The 8,766-nt window shown below is 47.7% G+C and overlaps 1 pseudogene; it reads left to right on the forward strand.

Annotated features, from left to right (window-relative positions):
* The first annotated feature begins 2,170 nt into the window (after nucleotides 1–2,170).
* Nucleotides 2,171–3,134, forward strand: LOC130266791 (olfactory receptor 14C36-like; annotated as a pseudogene).
* Nucleotides 3,135–8,766: the final 5,632 nt, after the last annotated feature.

Below are 8,766 nucleotides of genomic sequence, written 5' to 3' on the forward strand. Positions count from 1 at the left end.
GGGATGTGAGGAAGATGATGAAGGCAAGAAAAGGGGTGACAGTGGCCAGCCTTGCTGGGGCTGTGCCAGGAGGCCCCAGTGGCTCAGGACAAGGTCTCTCCTCAGAGCCCTTGGTGGCACAGACCCTGCTGTGCCCCAGGGCACCAAGACTTGGCTTCTCTTTGTCCCCACCCGTCATCTCTGCCTTCAATTTCCTCCTTTGACTGGAACCTGGAGACACTTTCTCAGTTGTGTTCCTCAGTGGGACCCATTATATCTTTAAGAAACTTTGCAGTTTGATTCTGACTTAGAGCTCTTGAGAGGTTTCTTCAGTTCCCTCTCAGGGACTGATGTTCAGGGACTCAGCCCCAACACCTGAGGGGGTCATTAAAGTCGTTGTGCTGTGTCTGTGCTGCTGAGCTGGGCTGGGCTCCTGACGCAGAGACATCTACTTGCAAGGGCAGCACTGCAGAGAGACAGCTCTGCCCAGGAGCAGCTCCTGTGCACAGCCCAGCAGCGCTGGGGCACTGCCTGCAGCCACCCTGAGCACAGCACAGAGGCACAGAGAGCTTCAATCAGTCAGGACTGGAAAGATGCTTAGAAGTGACTGGGGCAGAATCACTCCCAGTCCTTGACACAGGAAGCTTCTGGCTGCAGGACAAGGCAGCTGCAGCTCCTGGAGTGATCTCCTAAAGCTGGAACATCCCAATGCCTACAGACTCTGTGAGTACAACTGTCTCAGTATTTCTGGTGTAGGGGAGGTGAAATGCTCATGAATCTCTGACATGCTGAGGGTTTATGATCAATCACAGAATATTTCCAGGATGAGGATTTTGATAAAAATAAGGGAATTTCCTAAGTCATTGTATTCAGTTTCCTACTAATGGAGAATAGAGGGGGGGGGGATAAATATTAAACGTATTATGTATTTTGACAAGTTCCTGAGACATCAAAACTTTTACTTTCCATGGTCACTCATTTCAGAGGAGATTCCTTTCAGCCACTCCTCTGCTCATGGACAGCACCAGTATCTCCTTTGCTGGACCCATCAGTCTCAGTCTGGCCTGTCCTTTCTCAAAGCTGCAAACAGAACCTGCCCCAGCCAGTCCCTAGGAAACAGGCAGGATTCTGTAGGGCCAAGGAGAGTGCACAGAGATATGGGGTCTGTGAGTGCTGGCAGGAAGAGATCAGGCACAGGGAAACACCTCCAGGGGGAAAATCTCCAGAATGCAGAGAGAAGATCAGGAAATGAGAGAAAACAAAACTCAGAAATGTTGTGGCAGGGGGAGGTTAGAGATCTCCTTAGGATCCCCTGCAGTGCAGCCCCTCTCTCTGAACAAGCCCCCTCCCTCCTGTCCTCCAGCTAAGCCTCTGCCCTCAGGGCCAGAGGTCCAAGGTGTGAAGCCCCTCCTGTGCAGGCAGAGCTGCAGCAGAGCTGTGGGGCAGCTCTGCAGCCCCGGGCTCAGTTCCCTCTGCAGAGCACAGGGCTGGGAGCAGCTACTGGCACTGGGGGCTCTGGGAGGGGGCACAGCTGGCTCAGGGTGATGCTGTCCTCTGTGCCTGGCTTTGGGCAATGCTGTCAGTGCAGCCAGGGAAAGAGCTGGATCTCTCTTACTCCAATGCCATCACTGGGACACTTAGAAGTCTCTCTGAGATTTCAGTTCAAGCTGGGAGCTTCAATCCAGGATGCAAATCTGTCCTAAAACATCTTTGGGTTATCTGAAGGTATAGGTAAAGACAGAGGTATTCTGACTACTGAAAATGCTGTTGGGTTTGTCAAATGAGCAATGTGAGTGCTTGGATACAAAAATTGTGCTGAGCTGTGGTGGATCCATCTGCTCTCAGCAATATCTGATAATAAAAAATGTGGGAGTATCAACATCTTCCATTTGAGAAAAGGGAAAGCCCAGAGAAGCTCCGAAGAGAATTAACTGACAGACCATCTTCTCTCTGTCTCTACTCATCATCTTCCCTGAGGGAACTCACTCTGTTCTACCAGAGGGCAGCAAAAAATACTGAGGGTTTCTGATATCCAAGAATAACAAGAAAGACATGGGGCAACCATAAAAACAAACCTCAGAACTCTGAAAGACCAAAGCACTTCTGTGTGAGTTACAGATGAGGGTGTATGGGAAATAGCTCTGTTTTTGGTTACAGGTAATTCCTCTAATTCTTCAATGTCTTTTTCCCCATGAACAGGTCCCCATGGCCAGTGACAGCAAATGTCCAACAGCAGCTCCCTCAGCCACTTCCTCCTGCTGCCATTGGCAGACACACGGCAGCTGCAGCTCCTGCACTTCTGCCTCTTCCTGGGCATCTCCCTGGCTGCCCTCCTGGGAAACGGCCTCATCATCAGCGCCGTAGCCTGCGGCCACCACCTGCACACCCCCATGTTCTTCTTCCTGCTCAACCTGGCCCTCACTGACCTGGGCTGCATCTGCACCACTGTGCCCAAAGCCATGCACAATTCCCTCTGGGACACCAGGAACATCTCCTACTCTGGATGTGCTGCACAGCTCTTTTTTTTTCTGTTTTTCATTTCAGCAGAGCTTTCCCTCCTGACCATCATGTGCTACGACCGCTACGTGTCCATCTGCAAACCCCTGCACTACGGGACCCTCCTGGGCAGCAGAGCTTGTGCCCACATGGCAGCAGCTGCCTGGGCCAGTGGCTTTCTCTATTCACTGCTGCACACAGCCAATACATTTTCCTTGCCCCTGTGCCATGGCAATGACCTGGGTCAGTTCTTCTGTGAAATCCCACACATCCTCAAGCTCTCCTGCTCAGACTCCTACCTCAGAGAATTTGGACTCATTGCTTTTAGTACCTTTTTAGCTTTTGGTTGTTTTGTGTTCATTGTTTTCTCCTATGTGCAGATCTTCAGGGCTGTGCTGAGGATCCCCTCTGAGCAGGGACGGCACAAAGCCTTTTCCACCTGCCTCCCTCACCTGGCTGTGGTCTCTCTGTTCCTCAGCAGTGGTATATCTGCTCACCTGATGCCCCCCTCCATCTCCTCCCTCTCCCTGAATCTGGCCCTGTCAGTTCTGTACTCAGTGGTCCCTCCACTGCTGAATCCCCTCATCTACAGTCTGAGGAACCAGGAGCTCAAGGATGCTCTGAGAAAATTGATGATTCTACATTTTCAAAAGCATTAAACATTTTCTGCTGCAGTACCTTCATAATATAACTTTCTACAATCTCAGCCTTATTTTTCCTATTTGTCCATTTTTTCTATGGTACTTTATTCCTTTGTTGCAATATTTCTTACAAAACACTCTAGTATTACTCCTTTCATTTCTATATGAATATCCACCTTTCTTTTGAAATACAAAGACTTGCAAGAGGTCCCTTACCCTTACATTTTAATAAAAACAAGTGCATGCTCTCTCCTGTATTTCCAGGATTCTTCCTCAGCCATCCTCTGTCTCTGCCAGGGCAGTGCCTCTGAGCAGAGGTGGAGGGAAGAGACTCCCAGCACAGCAGCATAGCCAGGGACAATGGCCCTGGCTCTTCCCACATCTGCTCTTCCCAACTCCACCCTCTCTTTGCCAGCCCTTCCATGGCTGTAAGGCCGCAGTGCTCTGGCAGCTTGGTCACTGTCCTGCTGCATGTCCGTGCTGTGAGCACAGGCAGGGACAGGCCATGGGCACTGCTGGGACACAGCTGGGCTCCAGCACAGCAGCTCCAGCAGCAAAGGACATATCCTGAGGGCAGGGCAGGAAGGCTTTTCTCTCCTCCAGAGCTGCTGTCAGCAATGTGCTCCAGGAATGCCCTGGCAAAGCAAAGCCCAGTGCCTGGGGCAGAGGGGCAGTGTGCAAGGGGGCAGGCAGCAGTGTCCTGGCACAGCCAGAGCTCCTGGGATGGGCCTGAGGGAGCAGCAGAACAAAGCCTCGGCTGTGTCTTTGTTCTGGGGACAGCCTGGGAAGGTGCCCCAGGGCAATTGTCCCACACCAGCCGCTGCAACCACCATACCCAGCACTGGCCTCTGCCCCACCTGCAGGACATTGTTTATCCCTGGATAAAGGGAAACCAAGTGACCCGGCCAGCAGTCTGTGTTTGCTCTGTACTGAGGAGATTTCAGCACTGCACTCTGTGTGTGTGGGGAGATGAACCTGAGTGAACACAAACACCATCAGGACTCAGGGGTGGCACAATTCTGGCAGCACAAACAGTCCCTTGAGGTCACTAAACTCTGGGAAACCACCTGAATTTATTACTGGGCTGTGGTTATGACTGCATAGACAGAAACATCCCTGGCAGAGATTTTCTAGAAAAAAAAAAATATGCTCAGGGCAGCCATGGACTGCACAGAAAGACAATTGGAGTACAGGATCTATTAGTAGAAATCAGAGCTGCCTCCCTTCTCAACCACCCCAAGGACCTGGACATGGCTGTTCTGTGTTCTGGGCACTGACCTGAAAATGAGGGATATGGAAAAGGCCTTTGGTGTCAGGGATGTTAACAAGGCTGGGCACTGTCACTGTGGGACCTCTCTCAAACCTATTGGAAAGGCCAGAGACATCCCAGAGGATCCTGGGCACTTGGGAAGGGCAGACATGGAACCAGTCTGCAAACAGGGCAGGGAGGGGCACTGGGAGAGTCACAGACTGGTCAGGCTCAGCAGGGAAGGGCATGTGGCAAATCCTCCTGCAGCCATTCCAGGCACTGGCAGCACAAGGCAGAGATTGCAGAATCCCATGGAGGGAAAAGAAGGGGATGTTGTGTGCCCAGGCTTTATCCGGGCCTGGGACATGGTCTGCTGTGCTCTCCTCAGAGCCAGATTGGAGAGAGCTGGACTGCAGGAGTGGAACATGGGGTGGGTGGGAATTTGGCTGAATAATGAGGGTCAAATGTCACCCATGGCACAGAGTCCTCTTGGCAGCCACTCCCTGGTGACATCCCTCAGTGACCAGCCCTTGACGACCAGTGTGGAACATTGCTATTATCTCTACAATGGCATGAAATGCATTTTCAATTATTTGTGAATGCTGCCAAATTGCAGCAGGGAGTCTGTGATCAAACTCATCTAGTTAATGGTAACTGCAAAACATAATTCGGTAAGATGACTGATTTGAGTATATTTGTCTTGTCATTAGGTGCCAACCACGCCACAAGAAAAGGCAGAAAACACTTAGACATCAAAAGAAAAGCAGTTCAGTAGGGAAAAAAACAAACCAACCAAAAAAAAGCAAAACACAAGCAAAAAACAAAAGCAAGACACACCCACAAAAACGTAAAAACTTCTCAAAGAAACGAACCACAAAAAGGAAATGCTATATACATTAGTAAAGCACATCCAGAGGAAGTCTCCTAGCAGCGGACAATATTTATCAACGTTGTGGCAGAAGAGGATTCGGTATGTGTAGGCGATGTTCAGAAAGAAAAATAGCTTAAAAAAGAAATCAATCCTCTAAGGCCCTTGCCCCCCTGCTTATCTCAGTTTATTGCTGATCATGGTGTGACATGGAATTAAACATCCCTTGGATCAGTCCAGCCCAGCTGTCCCATCCCTGTTCCTTTGGGAATACTTGCCCACCCAAAGCCCATTGTTTGGAGGGGGTTGCAGACGCCCCATGCAGGGAGAGCACAGTGACAAGGAGAACAGAACAACATTTACCCTTATCAAGGACAGTAGAAAAGAAAAGAACAGCCTTGGAGAAATGGATAAAGAATGTAACTGAGGCAAAGAGAAGTCAGTCAAAATGCAAGCAGGATGCCAGCTCAGTTCTTCAAGGCTAACAAAGCAGAAGTTATAAAAAACAATAATATTGCCCTTACTCAAAAGCAGGGGTCAAGGAAGAGCCACCTAAAACGACATTGGATATTGAAGACAGACCCCAAAGAACCATATAAGGACTTGTGATAAGGGGTGCAATCACATAAAGTCAAAGGTAGTGAAGATAGCTTATGAATATATAATCAGTGTGTCTGATAAAAAACTCTGTTCACCTTATGCTCAGTGCACTCAGTGCACACCTGAGTGATCACCATCCTGTAACAAAGAATACCTGTTTTGAATTATTTAAAATTGTGCAAGAAACTTTCTATCCAGCAGAATTCAGTATGAGTGGTGTCTTGACTCCATTATGCCCCTTTGTGAGAGTCCGTCTAAAAGTCTCTCATTTGTTCTGCCCAACGACCCTCGCCTGAGGCCTAAAGAACTGCAGTTTAAAGGTGCTGGCCAGGGATGAGAGGAATGCCAAGTGACTGTTCTCAGGTGGTGCCCATCCCAACCAGGGCCAGTTTGCTCCCACAGGTGTGAGAACAATGAACTGGCCATGGTGTGCTGCTCTTACGCAGGCTACTTGCATCCACCTGTTTCTAGGAGCAACAATCTTCACATACAATAGTCCATAAATCTTCCTACCTTTTGGCCAGTCGCCCGACACCTTGGAAAAGACTATAAAAGACACCCTCAAACTAAAGACCCTCGAGATCTCCCCTGACGGCAACGGACATCTATTGGCTGCTTCCACGAGGATCGTCTGCCCGTCTTGGTAGCTATAATCCCAACCTCTCTCTCTCTCTCTCTCTCTCTCTCTCTCTCTTTTATTTCCTGTCCCTCTATCGCATTTTGTGGGCACTAAATAAAAGTGCATTTTCTGCAAAAGTAAACTGGTTTTGTCCCCTGCTGTGTCTTTTGTGCTTTGAGATCCCTAAAAGAACCTATCAGGACTCCGCATGTGGTGTGGACCCTGACATTTAATTGGCGTCACGGACAGGATTCCCTGATACTGGAGGAGTTGGGGGTTTTCTGTGCACTTTGTACCAGGGGAAGACCTGTGCCATTTCAGCTGCACCCAGCCTGTCAGTACCGTGAGGACTGAACAGTGTTGGAAAGCAAGGGAGGTGGTATTGGGTTCTTCCCACAATCTGCACACAGACCCAGGTGGAGAATCAACTCCATTTCAGTTATCGGAGAATTTTTTGTAAAGGATCTCAACTGTACAAAAGATAGGACTTGAGATTTTTGTTGTGTATGTGTTGTTGAGCTGCTCATTGTAGTTGAGGAGAGAACCTTCCAGGCAGTTTTTGGTCCCCTAACCCAGGCAGGGAAGAAAGGGGATTGTCCTCAGCAAAAGGCTGGGTGTTTGTTGGTTTGGTCCCCTAACCCAGGCAGGGAAGAAAGGGGTTGTCCTCAGCTAAAGGCTGGGTGTTTGTTGTTTTGTTGTTGACTACTTGGGATCAAGAAGAGACAAGCTGTTCTGTAACTAAGGTAGTACCTCCCAAGTAGTGTGGTCTCTTCACCCGCTCCAGGGACGAGAAGGGAAACACAGTTTTAGCTGTGATTTTTGTGTAACTTTAGGCGTGCCTCCCTGAGAGTGGTTTTTAGTCCCTTCCTAAAAATGTCTGAAAAAAATAAAGCTGCATTTTTTGCTTTGCTAGCTAAGTACAATGCCAGACCCTCCCAAGGGGGAGAAGATTGGGCATACGGTAACTGGTTTAATTTAGAAAATGTGATTGATAGGATACATTCTTTGCAACATGAAACAAAATTCAAACTAAGCAAGAATAATAAAACCATACTTTGCACAGTACTAGGTGCTTGTCTCTCAGCAGCTGTGCAAGCTCATTTCAGACGAGTGAGTGAAGAGAGGGCAGTTATAGACTCTTTGCAAGACTTGGTAGAAGCCTTGCAAAAACAATTAGAGCAGGAAGCAAATCACATAGAAACTTTGCAAGAACAATTAGATGAAGAAAGGAATGACAATCATGCTTTGAGAGATGAGATTCATTCTTTAAGAAATGAGAATCATTCTTTAAGAGCTGCCCTAAGACAAGAACACACCAACACTTTAAAACACACTGATTTACCAGAAGAAATAGAAGAAAAAGAAACTAATCAAATATATCCTCAAAAGGAAGTAACTCTGATGAAAAATAATGGAGAATATTGCTGCCCTAGCTTGAGACCTTTGGTTAAAACAGAATACAGTTTTATCAATGATGAGAATTTTAAGCCACAAATAACCACTACAAAAATCCTGTACAATGCTACTAAATTATCAGAAGAAGGAGCTAGTGGGTACTGAGGACATGGGACTTTCTTAACAACAGAAGTCAAACGTAACTTATGGTCCCTAAGTTAGCACACTGTTTTTTTGGGCAGCAGGGCTTAACCCTTTGGAAAGGGGAGACCTTGTAGCTTTAGTTGGTACCCCCGACCAACTCCTAGAAAACATTCAAAAAGCTGCTTGCTTGCAAATTATACATGAAATAAAGCTCACTGCTGGCTATAAATCACCTATGCAATTACCTGTAAATGTAAAACAATGCCCTCCTCCTTCTGGTGCCAAAGAAGGGCTCAAACTGGTTATACAGGACTTGCAAAACTCTGTATGGCCAATCCAAAAACCCAAACCTGACAATGGGGCTGTTTATCAATATATTGATGATACCCTTGTGGGAAGAAATGAAATAGAAGTAGTGGGGGATACCCAACAAAAAATAATCTCCCATTTGGAAAGCCCTAACTTGCAAATTGCCTCAGAGAAAATGCAAACACCTTCTCAGGAAGTGAAGTTTTTGAAGACAGCCACTACTGGGACTGCCCCCCCTGACGGGGTGGCCCAGAAATTCTCAGTAACAGAAGGAACTGTAAAAAATCTGGCAATAACAGAAACTGAGAGCTTGGGTAGCAGCTACAACAAACCTACCTCGGTAATTAAAGTAGCCTCTGCTCCCTCCCCCAAACAATCTTTGTTCACTAATTCTTTGTTCACTAATGCTTTGTTCACTAATGTTTCTGCTGAACAAATTATTGCTGGGGGATGGGGTGGCTCTTGG

The sequence above is a fragment of the Oenanthe melanoleuca genome, unplaced genomic scaffold, assembly GCF_029582105.1.
Source record: "Oenanthe melanoleuca isolate GR-GAL-2019-014 unplaced genomic scaffold, OMel1.0 S229, whole genome shotgun sequence".
Lineage (NCBI taxonomy): Eukaryota > Metazoa > Chordata > Aves > Passeriformes > Muscicapidae > Oenanthe > Oenanthe melanoleuca.